This window comes from Phalacrocorax aristotelis, chromosome W (genome assembly GCF_949628215.1).
Source record: "Phalacrocorax aristotelis chromosome W, bGulAri2.1, whole genome shotgun sequence".
Taxonomy (NCBI): domain Eukaryota; kingdom Metazoa; phylum Chordata; class Aves; order Suliformes; family Phalacrocoracidae; genus Phalacrocorax; species Phalacrocorax aristotelis.
Genome location: NC_134310.1, coordinates 17,866,633 through 17,884,292, shown reverse-complemented (window position 1 = coordinate 17,884,292; position 17,660 = coordinate 17,866,633). Strand labels below are relative to the sequence as shown.

General features: G+C 41.6%; 1 long non-coding RNA gene across 1 annotated transcript; it reads left to right on the top strand.

Moving 5' to 3' along the window:
* The first annotated feature begins 5,121 nt into the window (after nt 1-5,121).
* LOC142049479 (uncharacterized) lies at nt 5,122-15,159 on the top strand. The gene is made up of 3 exons (XR_012657735.1): nt 5,122-5,404; nt 10,967-11,121; nt 15,035-15,159. It is a non-coding gene; the product is annotated as an uncharacterized LOC142049479 (long non-coding RNA).
* Nucleotides 15,160-17,660: the final 2,501 nt, after the last annotated feature.

The following is a 17,660-nucleotide window of genomic DNA, read 5'->3' as shown; positions in this document are numbered from 1 at the left end:
AGGGACGATTACTCCTAACGGCTGAGATACTGGTCCGTACTGGTGGGGAGTAGGACCTATCTTCTTTGAGTTGCTGGAACTCTCGGGACAGTTTCTCAACAGCAGAGACGAGCAAGGAAGAGAGATTCGCTTCATATTCCCGGAGTTTATCAATCAACTCAGCCACCGTTGGTGTCTCGTCATCTTTCCAGGACATCACTGCCAATGAGTTTGCATACGAGGATGGTGCGCTCCGTACAAACTTCCGCCACATGGGTCGTGTGCACTCAGCTTCATCTGGATCTTTGGAGGACCGTTGATCGTCCAGGTCACCATAAACCACCTCAAGCACGGCTAATTCCCTTAGATGCTGAATGCCTTTCTCCATGGTCATCCATTTTCCTAGGCGAAATACCATATCTTCTTTCAAGGGATACCTCTCTCTCACCGCGGACAGGAGCCGCCTCCAGAGGCTGAGGGCTTGTGTTCCTTTTCCAATTGCTTTATCAATGCCCCCTTCCCTAGAGAGGGATCCCAGTTGTTTGGCTTCCTTCCCCTCTAATTCCAAACTACTGGCCCCATTATCCCAGCATCGGAGCAGCCAGGTGATAACGTGCTCACCTGAATGACGCCCGAAATCTTTCCGTATATCCCACAACTCACTCAAGGATAGAGATCGGGTAGTTTCAGTTTCTTGTACACATTCTTCCTCTTCCTCCTCCTCTTCTCGTGATGGCCCTGGTTCCTCGTAATCTCTTTCTAAACGAGTTGACCTTCTCTTCCATGATTTCTTCTTGCGTATAGGGGCGACTGATACTGGCACGGGTTGGTCCTCTGGTTTAGCTGCAACGCTTGGCACTGGGGTTTGAGTAGCTGCAGTGCCTGTCGTGGGGGTTTGAGTGGCTGCAGTGCTCGTCACTGGGGTTGGAGTAGCTGCGGTATCCGTCGTGGGGGTTTGAGTGGCCGCAGTGCTTGTCACTGGGGCTGGAGTAGCTGCAGTATCTGTCATAGGGGGTTGGGTGGCCGCAGTGCTTGTCACTGGGGTTGGAGTAGCTGCAGTATCTGTCGTAGGGGGTTGGGTGGCCGCAGTACTTGTCGCTGGGGTTGGAGTAGCTGCAGTGTCTGTCGTGGGGGTTTGAGTGGCCGCAGTGCTTGTCACGGGGGTTGGAGTAGCTCCCTTCCCTTTCCCTTGGGGGTACTGAATAGTGTTAAATAGGGCCCGATAGGCATAAGCCAGACCCCAGCACATGGCAGTGATTTGTATCTCTCTGGAATTGCCAGGGTGACAACAGACTTCCTCCAAATGTTCTACTAATTTTTCAGGATTCTGCACTTGTTCAGGGGTGAAGTCCCACACCACGGGGGGTGCCCACCGTCTTAGGCATTTGCCCATACTTTCCCACATACCCTGCCACGCATAGCTATCGAGCCTTGGGGCAGATCTCTGGATTATATTCTTAACTTGCTTACTAACCTTAGACAGATCTGATACCACCTGCCAAAGCAATATCAACAGATGTATCTTAACTACATAAGGATGTTCAAGATACTGAAAAGTTGTTGTAATGATGGAGGAGAAATTACATAAGATGGTAGCTACGGTGCCATTCTGTATTTCCTCCATAAAAATCTTCTCAGAGGAGGAGGTATAATGTAGCTGTACGCTTCTACGGGAGAACTTATCTTGGGCCGCATCTCCGGGACACAGGGCTCTACCCACCCTGGGGACAGTGATGCACAGACATCAATATGATGGATACAAAATGTCCGTTTATTTAGCTGCGTCACACGCTTATATAGCTCTTGCGCTTCCTGTTCCTGCCACTCCTATGGGGAGGAGTCTATCTTTCCGTCACATCCCGTGATCTTCCGGTCGCCGATCCCTGTCTATTCCCCTACAGTATAATTGCTAATTGCCTCCATGAGGTGGTAGCTGTAGTACAGTAATGGCTTCCATGCAAGACCTAAATAACCAATAACAGTCAAGGCCAGTGTTTTAATAACAAGTCTCCTAGGCAAAATATCTCTAATCACTGCAGAGCACAGCAAACTGACAAAACCAACAGCAAGTTTTAACATGTACTTTACAATCAGCATGGTAAAGACTGGACAAACTAATACTGAGAGCAGATGAATCAATGCTGTGACCAGCAACTGTTATTATCTCAAACCCTTCGTGCCCCACGTTGGGCGCCAAAAATAGACTGTCGTGGTTCAGCCTCAGCTGGCAACTGAACACCACGCAGCCGCTCGCTCACCCCCCCACCCCTGTGGGATGGGGAAGAGAATCGGATGAGCAAAAGAACTTGTGGGTTGAGATAAGCACAGTTTAATGATTACAATAAAATGATAATGATAAATGATTATGATAATAATGACAATAATGTTAATATAATAAAAGGGAAAAGGAAGGGAAAGGGAAAACAGGAAAAAAGACCACGGAAACACAAACGATACAACCGCTCACCACCCGCCAAACGACGCTGCCCGTCCCCGAGCCGCGATTGCCCCCCCTCCCCCGGCCAGCCCCTCCCAGGTAGCATACTGGGCATGACGTTACATGATATGGAATATCCCTTTGGTCAGTTTGAATCCGCTCTCTTAGCTGTGCCCCCTCCCCTCCCAGCTTCTTGTGCACCCAGCAGAGCATGGGAGGCTAGACATGTCCTTGACTAGTACAAGCGCTACCCAGCAACAGCCTAAACATCTGTGTGTTATCTCAACAGGTTTTTTTTTTTCCATGCTAATTTCAAAGCACAGCACTATACCAGCTAGAGTGAAGAAAATTAACTCTATCCCAGCTAAAACCATGACAAAACCTATTGAGTTACTTTTGTTTTTTCACAACTGGATTTGTTAAAATAATAATTTTTAATGCTTTTATAATTTTGCTTGAATTAATAGTTCCAGTTCCTTACTGGCTCATGCAGTCATTTATACCTGCATGAAGTGTTCAGAAAGTAACATACTCACTGATATTTAGACAGTAAGTCTGGCTTATGAATTTAAATCAAGTAAGGGCTATTCTTATGCCTAGAGGGTTACAATGATTCTCCAAAAGCAATGAGTGGTCTGAAGGTAAATGTCAACAAAATACAGTTACGGCAACACTGAACAGTCTGCTGTCCAGTAGAGCTCATATTTCTGATTGAGGCAGCTCAGCTCCTCACAGAGAAATGGAGAATTAGATGACCATTAGTAAGTTAAGCAAGGAAGCATGTAATCAGCCAGGAGGAAAGTCATAGGAAAAATGGGACTTCAGTTCTGTTCAGTCCTGCTCGTGAAGTAGCTAGGCTCTTATGTCCACTCCAGCTTGCCAACAAAAAACCCTTTCCTTGAGTCAGTCTTTTTTTTTTTCCCCTAAGTTTTTCTTAACAAATATATATTTAATTTTTTATCTTCTTAAGAGAAAAAGAGAAAATACCATCTCATAGGATGGCTGAGGATCTTACGTAAGATGTTTGAGGCTTATATTTTCAGATCTGTATTGTGATACTCTAGTATTTAGAAAGTGGGAGAAGGGTGATTTTCAAGGCCCCTTCTATTTGGTTTGGTGTGGAATCAGAGCTTGAGCCTGGGCTTTCCCTTTTAGGGTGTCAGGAAAGATCACATGAAATGGAACAACTTCAGCTGGATAGAGATTTCCCTGAGGGACCCATCATTTGATGGTTAGGGAGTCCTCCTGGTATAGAAAGCAGGGTTCTCCGCTGTGCAGAAACCAAGATTTAAATCTTGTTCTCCCATGACCTGGAATATGTTGCTTTCTACTAGACTAGTAAGTGGCATGGGTACCTATCTGCAGGTAGAACCCACTGTATATCTGGCTGTCTTTCAAGGAAGATGGGATTTAGTCACTGTGCAGGTAAAAGAAGCAGGCATTTGCCTCATTTGTTAATACTATAGGGGCATCTGTGCATGCTGCTCAGCAGTGTCAGGACTGGATGGATTTTTTTTAATGAGTCAGAATCACCTGTGGAGGGGTAAGATTTGACATGTTTTGTGTTGTCTCAGTGCTAGAGAAGAGAGCCCAATTTCATAGGAGAATTTAACTTCTTTCTTTCAACCTCCCAACCTATTGTTTGTGAATATTAGGAAAACCATCATAGTTAGCTAACATATTGACTGGTTTTTACTTAACCACAACTTCTGTCCTAGATGCAAATTGTACTTTAATTTTGACCGTCAGGATCCACATGAGATGTTTCCACCAGCATCTACTGTAGGGCAGCTCAGTTGGCCTAAATAATGAAACAGTAGCTCACCCATTTTGCTCCCACACGTTAGGACCAGTCAGCTTGCAAACTTCAGACCATTGTTTGCTAGAAGGAATCAACAAAAGTATAGTAAATAAAATATCTTAAAGATTCCATTCTAAATGTTTATAAAAGATGCAACTTGTATCCCTGTAATTTCTCTGAAAATTATCTTGTACTCAGAGATCAAGGGCTGAAAGTAGGGGGAGTAAACACTGTGTTTTTCAGTCAGGGGGCAGGGGGAAGAGATTTAATCTCTGTTTTAAATGCTATGCAACTGAAAATATGGAGCCCCTTTGGCACCTCTATAATACCACATAAAACTCATGGGATATTTGGCTCATAATGCTGATTTGCACTACACTACTGGCAGTTTTACAGTTTACTGCTCTTACTATCTTTAGTTTGTGGACTGATAAGACTACAGAAAACCAGCATTATTTTGGTTTGGAGAAAGCATTTTTGTAAGCCTGGGAAGGGGAGCATTTCTGATTCAGATGAGCATTTCTTTGCTCTGCATAACAGGAGAGGACCTTTCACTTAATTACCGCTGGAAACTGTAAATGCTTAATTGACATAAAAAAGCCCAATACAGGCATTTTACATTTTTGCTTTTGATCTTTCCTGTGGGTGCATATTGCACATGTAATTTGACCGTAATAGATAAATGTCTCTGATGTGGATGTGTGTTGGTATGTGAGTACAGTGTTCGGTACTCAAAGAAAGGGACACAACCATTTCACTTATGAATAAATTAAGCATATAATTAACACCTGGACTTTACATAATACTTGTGAAACAATTAAATCTGCTGCTTTTCTGTAATGAACACAAGTGTTTTAAGTGAAAATATTGACCCCCTGTTGAGTTTGATTTTAAAGAATGTATTTAACTTCAGTCATAGGCTGGATTCAAATCCTTGAAATCCATCAAACTGTAAAAAGAGACTGGGCGCTATTCATTTCCCACTAAAGTTAAAGGAATAAGAGCTTTTTAGAGCTGGTTTGGGCTCTTAATTTTTTTTTTTTTTGAGAGACACAAACTGTATTGATAGTGTAAGAAGAAGCAGCCCTAATTAATACAATTTTTCTGTTTTCCCATAGCAATTTATCCAGAAACAAGCTCTCAAGTTTGTCCAAGAAGCCTTTTCGCCATCTGGGTTTGTCTGATCTGTAAGTTGTCATTTTTAAAAATAAAGTTATTTGTGGCTAGCAATCACAGAATAGGACTTTGAAGTTTTTTCTTTTGAAGCTACAGGTCCATCAAAGATAAGAAATTAGATTCTGATCCAAAGAAGGTGGCAAATATGTTGCCAGTGACATAACTGCAGAGTGATTTTAATTCCAGGCCTTCAGAAAAGATCAAGTATATGTTTTAACAAAAATTTATAGTTCAAACTACCCTTTTCCCTTCAACTTTAAAATACTTTTTATGAGATTATTTCACACAAAACTACTGGTGCTTGTATTAAATATTTGAGCTAGTAAAAAATACAGCCATCTACAAATCATAGAATGATTTGGGTTGGAAGGGACCTTAAAGATCATCTAGTTCCAACTCCCCTGCCATGGGAAGGGATACCTTCCGCTAGATCAGGTTGCTCAAAGCCCCAGCCAACCTGGTCTTGAACACTTTCAGGGAGGGGGCATCCACAACTTCTCTGGGCAGCCTGTTCCAGTGTATCACCACCCTTACAGTAATGAATTTCTTCCTTATGTCCAATCTAAATCTACCCTCTTTAAGTTTAAAGCCATTACAGTCCCTGATAGAGTCCCTCCCCATCTTTCCTGTATGCCCCCTTTAAGTACTGGAAGGCTGCAATAAGGTCTCCCCGTAGCCTTATCTTCTCTAGGCTGAACAACCCCAACACTCTCAGCCTGTCCTCATAGGGGAGGTGTTCCAGCCCCCCGATCATCTTCGTGGCCCTCCTCTAGACCTGCTCGAGCAGATCCATGTCTTTCTTATGCTGGGGGCCCCAGAGCTGAACACAACTCTCCACAGGTGGGGTCTCCTGAGAATGGAGCCAAGGGGGAGAATCACCTCCCTCACCCTGCTAGCCACACTTCTTTTGATGCAGCCCAGGATACAGTTGGCTTTCTGGGCTGCAAGCACACACTGCCAGTTCATATTCAGCTTTTATCCACCAATACCCCCAAATCCTTCTCTGCAGGGCTGCTCTCAAGCCACTCATCGCCCAGCCTGTATCCATGTTTGGGATTGCCCTGATCCATGTGCAGGACCTTGCACTTGGCCTTGTTGAACTTTGTGAGGTTCACACGGGCCCACCTCTCTATCTTGTCAAGGCCCCTCTGGATGGCATCCCTTCCATCTAGAGTATCAACCACATCACTCAGTTCAGTGTCATCCACAAACTTGCTGAGGGTGCACTCAGTCCTACTGTCCATGTCCCCAACAAAGATGTTAAACAGTGCTGGTCCCAATACCGGCCCCCTGAGAAGCGCCACTCATCATTGGTCTCCCCTGGACATCGAGCCGTTGACCGTAACTCTTTGAATGTGGCCATCCAGCCAATTCCTTATCTGTCGAGTGGTCCACACATCCAATTAATGTCTCTCTACTTTAGCAACATCTTCAAATGAAGTCTTTACCTCATATTCTTATATAATATTGGCTCCACAGCTGCTATGCTTGTGGTTGGCTATTGAACAATATTTTTGTTTTCTCAAATTCTTTTGAGTTTTATTGTAATGCTTCATTTGGTAATGAGGTATTTGTAAACATATATTTGTTGATTGTTTTAACATTACATTTTTATTCTGTGCTCTTTGGAGCAGAACTTCTATATCAGTATACATTCCAAAATTATGTAATCAAAGGGTAAAAAAAGAGAAAAGAGCATGTAGCATGCCTACGTGGCAGATATTGTTATATCTTATTTCTTTTGTTAAATTTGGGGCTCACAGAAAAGGTAGAGTTTTTGAATGACTTTGTGATTGGGGTTATTGGCACAGATAATAAGGCAGGCAGAATTCGTCTTTTGTATAAAGCTCTGATTAGTGATTCTTCACACTGACTTCTCTCAGAAGAATTTCTAAGGCCTGGAGTTGTGCTGCTGTGTTAAAAATGTAAGAGAAGTGGTTGTCTTGTGCAGTCTTTGCTAATATGTGGGACTGCACAGAGCCTGCAAGAGCTTTAGGAGTGACAGAGTTGCAGGGGGACAAACAGAGGCTGCTCTCCTGGAGCTCAGAGCAGGGTCAGAAGTAGCCTGAAGCACCAGCCCAGGAATTGCAACACCAGCCTTGAAATCCTCAGCCTTTTCTGGTGTATGTTGTTATTTCAGCATGTGAGAAATTAAGTGAACAAAACCCAGTGCTGCAAACAAGGTTATGCCCCTTAGGTATGTTTTGTTGATAATTAAGTTGGTGTAATCATTTTCTTTGCAGCACAGGAAATATTGTTTGCTGGAATTTTCTTTCGTAACTTAGTGATCGCTGAGCACTCTGATGGAAAGACTAGCTAGTTGCAGAGCACTCCTGTTGCCATATGCCCTGCATGGGTTTGTTGCTTCTGAAGTCCCAGTTTCTTCATATGCCATATCTAGTCTGTGCCAAAAAGCCAGTGGGAGTGTGTACTTGACTGTAACATCTATATTTTGCAGTTGTCTTTGCCCCCTGGACTGCAGAAATGTAAGGCTGAATATTCTCTAGCTTAGGAGATGTGTAAAAAAAGGAAGTGACAGCATTTTTTAAGGCATAGTCTGCTCTCAGTTCTGTTAGTGCTTTCTTGATATTAGTCTGCTGCCTTTAAAAGATTTAGTCTGAAGTACAGACCAGGCCATTCTTGAACCTCTCCATCTCAGGTGAACAGTTTATTTTAGGTTGTGGGTGAAGTAGGTGCTTATTAGATTTTTGAAGGAGAACAAAGTCAAATCCCTACATACCTGTTCGCTGAGATGATGTAAGAAATTGATGATCTTTCTGAAGAAGTTGGTTTGCTCCTGGGCAGAAGGAAAGAAAAAAGGACTTGGGACAGAGAATGACAGAATCAAACATTATAAATATGTGACAGGAATCATGGGAATGAATTTGATGAGGTAGGGAAATAGCACTTCTTGGCAAAACAGCTGACTGATGCAAAGTAGGTGCAAATCTATTTATATTGTTAATATCAGAATTAAACAATGGACATTCAGTGTCACGGGGGTAGAAGCAGAGGAAATGGTTACTGGGAGTGAGCCAGACATGGGAAAAATAGATGTTGTGAAGATTGAACTGATTAATATTTGAGGTATGGAGGCAATGTGTGATAGGGCCCAAGTTAAGAGAGAGATAGGATATAAAACTGAGATAGGGGCTTGGTAAAGTGTGGGACAGTAGAGATGAAAAAACAAATGAAAGTTAGGAAAGTTATGAAAAGAAAGGTTACAATAAAGTGGGATAAATAGAAGTCAGGGAAGGGAAAGAAGGGGGGGAGCTGAGCCTGAAGGGTGGAAAAGCAGGGATAAAACCAGAATCAGTTGATCAATTCTGTTGATAAGAGGAGGGAAGGAAGGGTATTGGAGAGGGAATCTAAGAGGAGAATGATGCTATAAATAGCTCCTGAGGAGCTTGTTCTAAATCTGACAAGCAAGTGTCCTGTTGGTAGCACACTTTTAAAGCAAAACATAAATGGATGAAAAGGTCAGACCAGGGTGAGGTAGGAAAAATTCTCCAGATACTGCAGAGAAGGAGATGACACTTTGAAAGTCATCTTCTTTTAGAACAAACCAGCTACATGTATAAAATTACAGCAAACAAAGTCTTGTAATTTCCTTTTACTAAGTCAGATTTTCTTTCACGTAAGAGTATGTGGAGGGCCGTCATAGCTGTCCAGCATCCTGCCTATGACGTGCCTGGCTCCTCGGGTGGGGTTAACACAATTTAAAAAAATGGAAGAAAAGGATTGCTCAGCCACATTTCAAGGGAGATTTCTCCTTTAAAGGGAATTTATTGATGAAACAGAAAATGAAAAGTAAATCTTGCTGTTTGGAAAATGCCCATTGTAGGTTTTGACCCACCGGACCCTAATGTTCGTATTCTGTCTTGCTATATTGGGTGTACATGGCAAGGTTTTGGTAGCAGAGAGGCTGCAGGGGTGGCCTCTCTGAGATGAGGCCAGTGGCTGCCCCTGTTGCTGGACAGAGCCAGTTCCACCTGGCTTGGCAACGAACCCGCTGTAGGCCAAAGCTGAGCCAATAAGCAAAGCTGGTGGCTGACGGTGCCTCTGTGAAAACATATTTAAGAAGGGGTAAAACTACCAGAGAGGCAGAGGAGGAGAGAGAGAGAAAAAAAAAGGTGAGAAACAACAGTGTGAACACTGAGGTCAGAGAAGAAGGAAGGGGAGGAGGTGCTCCAGGCACTGGAGCAGATATTCCCCTGCAGTCCATGGAGACTATGGTGAAGCAGGTATTTGCCTGCAGCCCATGGAAGAGACCATGCCAGAGGTTATTCACACTGTGGCCCATGGAGGACCCCACACCAGAGCAGCTGGATGTTTCCTGAAGGAATTGCAGCCTGTGGCGAAGACATGCTGGAGCAGATTTATTTTCTGAAGGACTGCAGCCCATGGAAAGGACCCATGCTGGAGCAGAGGAAAAGTATGAGGAGGAAGGAGTGGCAGAAAGGGACTGTTATGTACTGACTGTAACCCCTCCATCCTCCCTGTGACACTTGAGGTGGGGTGGGTAGAGTAGTTCTCCATGCAGTAGTCCTGTGAAAGTCCAGCAGGGGAACAGGTTGCATCTCTAAGGAGATGAATATTTCATGATTATTTGCACACTCATATACTCACGAGGCAGCCTCAAGCATTTATGAGTACAGATTTTATGAGCAACTTGAATTTAGTTTCTGTACATCAAAAACATTTGTGAAATTCTGGCAAGAATAATTGTTCTTATAATGAGATGCCTCAAGCAGTCACACACGCAGGCTTTATTGGACCTCATCTATGCTTTTAGGAGAAAAAGGAGATACTGGATCATTCGTTAGCTAAGTTTTGGGATGTTTCTGTTCCTATTTCAGTTGGGCTTTATTGCATTACATTTGTGTGTGGTTTAATTAAATTTTAAAATTAGAATTGGATAAATCTGTTAATCAGTTATTTAAATTTCATACAGCATACTATATAGCTAGATTATACTATACATTTCTGTTTCAGGGCCATGTTTTCAGTTAGTTTCTTCATGACATTACTTAGGGCTTTTACTGTGAGATTATTCCAGAGTGATATACATGATGAATCTTTTAAGGTTGTGTAAAATCCTTTTTTATGATTAGAGTTAGAATTTGCCTATAATACATGACTGTTTGGCTATATAAAGGATTTATCCACTTAACAGCAATAAACCTTTCCTAGAGTGGTCTGAGATAGCTGAGCAGAGTCTATCATACAAGAGCAGAATTTCTGATGTGTTTAGCTGTCATGAAATAAAATGGATCTTGGTGGAAAGCCCAGTATCTCCAGGCACTCCTGATTTACACCAGTGAACTGGAGATAGGAATTGAGACCCCTGTGTAATCTCTGATCTGTGGCAGGATGGATTCTTAGTTGGTGCAGACAGGGCTTCATTTTCTACAAAGAAACTGTATCTACTTACAGTTTGCGCTGCATTGAGGTCTTTGATCCATACCTTTTTAAAGTAGAGTTCAACTTTTAGTTTTATCCACATGAGCACTTTGAAACTTTTTTCTATATGCATGACATGGTCTTAAGAAATAATTTGATTTTTGCTGTAGGATATTGGTGGACAATCCATTCAAGTGTTCCTGTGAAATTATGTGGATCAAGAAATTTCAAGAGACCAAGTTCTACAGAGAAACTCAGGATTTATATTGCATAGATGACAACACCAAGAGGATAGCCTTGTTGGATATGACAGTCCCAAACTGTGGTAATACTCTTATAACATGAAGTTCTTACTAAGATATTGTGAGAAAGGAAAAATAAACATGCTTTTTGACAAGATACCTATCAAGATGACAACAGTGCTGCTAAAGGAAAAGGTGTGGGGGAAATATTAACCACTCACCAGTCTTTCATGCCACTTGGAATAATTTTGGGAGCCTCACATGAAGCCTTTTTTTTTTTCCTTGAACCTTTAAAAACATGCTGTTGTTCAAGTGCAGGAAAACAGAACATCAATTACAGACAACACACAAGAATTATATAAAATGCATGTGCCTTTACTGAACAAAATAGTAGTGCTTCCAAGCTGAATAGACACAAGATTTTGCTTCCTTGGAAGTTTTTTTCAGATATCTCAGATTAATGAAATATTTTCCTTCAAAAATACAAAATCTACTGCTAGGACTACATGAAGGAAATTCAGAAAAAACATGCCTACTGAAAGAGAAAAAGTTAACAAATAGCTGGTTTTCACACAGATAAAACTCTGCATATGCTATGCAAAAGAGACATTACAAGCTTAGGTTTGTAGCATTTTGCAGGATATTATTTTCAGTTAGCTTATATGGATTTAGAAATGGTGTAAAAATGGTGTAACAATAAGGCCATCCCCTTTGTTTTTTGTATGCAACTTTGATTTCTGTATATAGCCCTGGGACAACTGGTGGAAGATTTCACCTGATAGTTGAAGAGATCCTCTTCCTCTGTGGATGGGGCAGAGCTCAGGTGTTTCTGATGTGATGTGAAGCCTATTGAAATCTGGAGTTTTCCAAGTGAGATGGGGTGCTGGGGTGCTCAGCAGCAGGCAGATAAGGAGAGCAGGGTTTCCTCATGGAGGACTGAATTGGATTGGGAAAGTTGTAAGCAAAAGTGAATGTCAGGAGGAACAAACAAATTCTACCTTTCTTCCTTCTGATACTGTAAGTCGGCAAATATAAGAACCTTCTAAAACTCAATTTGTAGTTTTAGAAAGCAGTCATTCTTTTTTGCGGTGCTGGGCGCACAGGGGATTGCTCCACCCAGTGTGTGCGCTGAGTTGCTCCACTACAGGGGTTATATGCAATCAAAATATACATATTCATTAGATTTCTAGGAAATTATTATCATACTCATACTATTATTGGAACTCATTAACATATGCCAATGTCCTTAACACATGCACATTCACATTCATTGGTGGTCTTCCAGGGTCCTCTGGTGGTCGTGGATAGTCTTCCTCACTGCGTCTGCTGGTTGAACTCAGTCTCTGGGCATGCTCAGTTCATTTTTGGCTTGCTTACACAATTCTTACTGATACTAAACTAGCTTATTCTAGCACATCTCCCTTATTTATTCTACTCAAGGATATAGTGTCTCCAGACTCCCTTCTATCTACTCACATATAGCAAGTTCTAAGACTATCTTATTTGCAAAGTATTCCAAGTATTTCAAACTTAGCTATGTTGCTCCAATTAGAGGGGGCCATACATTCTTTTGAAGCCAGTATCAGGTATCACTTCCATCATTGCCTACTGAGCACCCTTCTCTCCGCTGGCTATATGAAAGGTGCAACACTCTGATTGCAGCTGCTGGTGGGTTAGAGCCATGGAGGGGACCTATATGGTGGGTTGACCCTGGCTGGACACCAGGTGCCCACCAAAGCTACTCTATCACTTCCCCTCCTCAGCTGGAGAGGGGAGAAATTAAAGGCTCACGGGTTGAGATAAGGACAGGGAGATCACTCACCAATTACTGTCACAGACAAAACAGACTCAACTTGAGGAAATTAGTTTAATTTATTATCAATCAAATCAGAATAAGGTAATGAGAAAATAAAAACTAAATCTTAACACACCTTCCCCCCCACCCCTCCCTTCTTCCCAGGCTTAATTTTACTCCTAGTTTCTCTACCTCCTCCCCTACAGTGGCACAGGGGGATGGGGAGTGGGGGTTGCAGTCAGTTCATCAGATTTCTGCTGCTCCTTCCTCCTCAGGGGCAGGACTCCTCACACTCTTCCCCTGCTCCATCATGGGGCCCACAGGAGATAGTCTTCCACAAACTTTGCCAATGTGGGTCCTTCCCACAGGCTGCAGTTCTTCATGAACTGCTCCAGGGTAGGTCCCTTCCAAGGGGTGCAGTCCTTCAGGAACAGACTGTTCCAGTGTGGTCCCCTGTGGAGTCACAAGCCCTGCCAGGAACCTACTCTAGTATGGGCTGCCTCTCTCCATGCATCTACTGATCCTACCAGGAGTCTGCTCCAGCACTAGCATCCCACAGGGCCACAGCCTCCTGCTCTGATGTAGGGTCCTCAATGGGCTGCAGGTGGATATCTGCTCCACCCTTAACCTCTATGGGCTGCAGGAGGACAGCCTGCCTCACTATGGTTTTCACTGTGGGCTTCAGGGGAATATTTTCTCTGGTGCCTGGAGCACCTTCTTCACTGACTTTAGTGTCTGCAGAGTTGTTTCTCTTGCATATTTGCATGCCTCTCTTCCAGCTGCTGTTTTGCAGCATGTTTTTTTATTCCTTTTCTTAAATATATTATCACAGAGGTGTTACCACCATTGCTGGTTGGCTTGGCCAGTCTATCTTGGAGCCAGCTGGCATTAGCTTTATCAGACATAAGGGAATCTTCTAGCTTCTCAGAAAAGCCACCCCTGCAGCCCTCCACTACCAAAACCTTGCTATGTAAACTCAATGCATACATATCCAGCACAGCAGATAAGCTGTTATTTGAGAGGATAAGTTGGAAGTCAAACTTGCCTGGAACTGTTGATGAGAATTGACTCATAATTGAGGGTAAGGATTCTTACAATGTATAGGACCTCCAAATGATGGTACAGTATCTTTTAAGAAATATCCAGCATGTTATTTAATTATTTTCTATGCAAATAAGTATGATGTAAGGTCTTGCATGCCTGTCTTTTGATATTCCTGGCAATATTTTTGAAAGGGGTCAGCTCCAAAATAGTCTATAACATGTTGGGTTTTTAGAAGCACTCAGCATATTAGTGCTGTTACTCTTTTGAAATTTTCCATTGCTTTGGGTGCTGAAGAATGAGAAAAATGAGATATGAAGTGGTTTATAGATATGTGAGATAGTGGGAGAGTCCTGGTTCTTGCAAAAGCTAGGCTGGGTTACTGGTGAGTGGTACTATCTCACAGCTTTTCTTCTTTCCCTCTTTTTTGAGGGCAATAGCTAAGTCTGCTGAAGTGCCCTGGATAGCAGCTTTGTGTAGTCACTGATCCTCTCTTCTGTCATTTTTCTCCTCTGGTTTGATCTGTTCAGGGCTTTGTTTCCCTCTTGTGCACTTTGTACTTGAAGATCTAGGTTTTGCTCTGCTGTCTATGAGCTCTCTGTATGAGAGGGAGGGCTTCAGTCTCTTATGTGATACCATGGGGTAATGGGATTTTAATGTTAACTGTAGTAGAGAATAGCAGGAATATCTCAATGTCAATTAGTCCCTGGAAAATAGAGCTATCATTGCAACTGCTACGACAGAGAGATATTAAATTTCCTGTGTTAAAAAATGGAGGATTTGGGGTTGTTTGTTTTTTTTTTTAAGGTAAAACCTGAAGTTAGGATAATTACTATTTGCCCACCTGAAACATTTCCCTCTATAATTAGCTTAATGTATTTCCACATGCTAGAATGTTTCCTTTGAATGTGAAATAAAGGAGGCCCAAAAAAATTTATGTAGCAGCCTAAGGGATTGTATTTATATATTTCCAACAATGCTGTTTGTACTCTCTTCCTGAACGATAACTGACCACAGTGAATTTTAAGTAAGCAGTGTTTTTGATTGCATTTATACATTTCCCATAGAACTGAGCAGTATCTATTTCTGGCAAACACAAATATCCATGTGGGGTTTTTTTTTGGTGTGTTGTTTTTGTTTTGTTTTTGCTTGTGTCATAGACTTGCCCTCAGCAAACTTAAGCAATTACAACATCACCATGGTGGAAGGAAAGAGCATCACATTGTACTGTGATACTACTGGAGGGCCACCCCCTAATGTATCCTGGGTGCTCACTAATCTTGTTTCAAACTATGAGGTAAGTTTCATATTCAAATATGTGGCAGTTCAGAGACAACACATCTGCCAAAGGATGCAATAAAGCCTTGTCTCTAACTTTAACTTTTTATAAAAAATATGAAATAGTAAACTAATGTTAGGATTACATTTCTTTTCCAATTACTTTCAATCCATGGTGACTGCTGCAATGCTTTTGGAAAATGGCAAACACTCATTCCTTGAGAAACTGATTTGCACTACAGTTTTTGGAAGTTCTTCTGTAAATGAGAGTGCTGTAATTTCATGGAAGTAATGTAGCAAATCAGTATACTGAAGCTTAAGTACTTTCTTACTATCACAAATACCTGCACAGAGAGAACAAGTCCAATCTACTTTAACAGTGAGAAAAGCTTTTTCTCTCTAATTTTATTATATTTTTAGGCCAAAACCTTGGTGTGCTGGAACTTTGGTTGTAAATATTAATTACTTTGTGATTTGTTTAATTTTCCTTTAAGAAAACAAAATAACAAGAGCATTGTGAAAGCCAAGGTTTTACTATGGCAAAACTTTCTTATGAAGTATGAAAATGTTTCCTCAACCCCTCCAGACAGTGGGAATTTTGTTTCCTGAGATCCTGGTATTCTGTGTACCTGCCTTAGACTGTGTGTGCAGTGGAGATATACTAAGTTCTTTCTGGTGGAGATGTTGAGAAGGAGAAGCATTTAAGCAGGTCTTCAACATGCAGCTGTTGACCTCCTAAATTGCCATTATTTACACTCTGCAAGATGCTCCGTTATTTACAATCTTATGGCATTGGTTCCCCTGCATTCATGAGAGTACAGACTGCCTAAAGCTTTCTGGTCTGTGCAAAGTGCATGATGTGTACTTCCAAAACTGTTCCTGCAGTATGGAAGAGATGGGACCCTGGGGTCTCTTAACCTCTGCACTTTCTTCACTGAGGTCATTACATTAGGCTTATGTAGAATCTGACTAGCCTATCTTTCAGCTTTTTGCAGAGCTCTAGTTTTATTTTTAAACTTTTCTCTAATGTGTAAAACTACCCAAATGCATGAGTTATCAACAAGAACAAGAAATTAAAACAGTTTGAGGAATTTATGCAGTTGTGGTTTTTTATTTTTCTATTTTTTTTCTTGAGTATTGATCCAAGACAAATGTGGGATACTGTTCGAAAAGTAAGATCACCTCACTTTTTAACCTTCCTGTCTTTCAAATGCCATGTTCAGTTTCCTTGGAGCTTTCCTGAAAAGCTCTTTTTATCCTGACATGACTTTGTGAGAGGGGCTTATAATGTAGCTGTAGAGCACAGTAGTTTTTTTCAGTAGCAGGAGAATGAGTGCCTTTTAAAGCTCACTTGCTATTCATGACTTTCTGTGAGTGAGGTTTTTGGTTTCCTTTTTCTCTTCCATATCTTTGTTTCTGCCTCCCTTTTCTTAACCCCCTATACTGCTTCTGCCTGGTTTTCTTTCCTGTTTTACAAGGAGAAATGTTAGCAAAAGTGAAAACCAAAATTCAGTCCTGCAACATTAACCACATGCTCAGCTTTCATGCTGATGTATAAGTTGGTTAATATCAGTTAGACTTTTCTTGCTATATGTTTCGGCCTGAGCCTGCAGTTGAAGCCCTGTGCTTTGACTCCTGCTTTGAGGACTGCTCACCAATGAGAGTTGCACATGGAGAAATGTGCATCAGGGTGTTGGCTTTTCCACTCCTCCTGCCCATGTCACAGTGAAATCAATGGGACATTTGACTTAAGTAGAGTTAAGGTGTCATCTTGATGTTTAAAATTCTGGTCCTGCAATCGTGTATGCAGGAGTGTTCCTACATGTCCCCACTGTCTACCACTGGAAGTCACTGTGGTTTTACAGGTGCAGCATATCATTTACTTGTGTTCTGTGCAGCATCAAAGCATATGTGTACAAGTACCCCAAAAGGTGTTTTTTTTAAACAATTATCCTAATTGTTGCTTATTTTCTAAATTTATTTTGGTTCCTTTCCTTTTTAATAAAATAATCTTGCATTTTATGTCAAAATAAAGTATGGAAATAGTAATTATTCGGCTGTCATTTTAAGGACCTAATTTAAGATAACGGGCTTTAACAACTAGCTTTGCTAGCTGGTATTACTTTTTAAAAATCTTTGTAATTACTTTTTGCTTTGTTTTTGTAATTAATTTTTGTAATTTACTTTATGCACTGTAGCATAGCTGCATATCTAATATAGCATTTAATGCACTGAACTTTCTGTAAATCATAGTTCTTCCCTCAATTAGCCTGTGCTCAAGCACAGTAAAACAGTGCTTGGGTGGCAGTTAAGTTAGTAGCAGGGACATATTGTCTTGTGGAAGGTTCCATGATAGCAAGAAGCTTTTAAGAGACATGGCTAAGGAGGAGGGAGAAGACATGTCAAGATGCAGTAGAGCTCAGAAGGCAGTAGTAGAAGAGATGTCAAGATAAGTGTAAATGAAAGAGATAAAGGGAAGAGTAAAGCAAGGACTGAACAGAATATAGG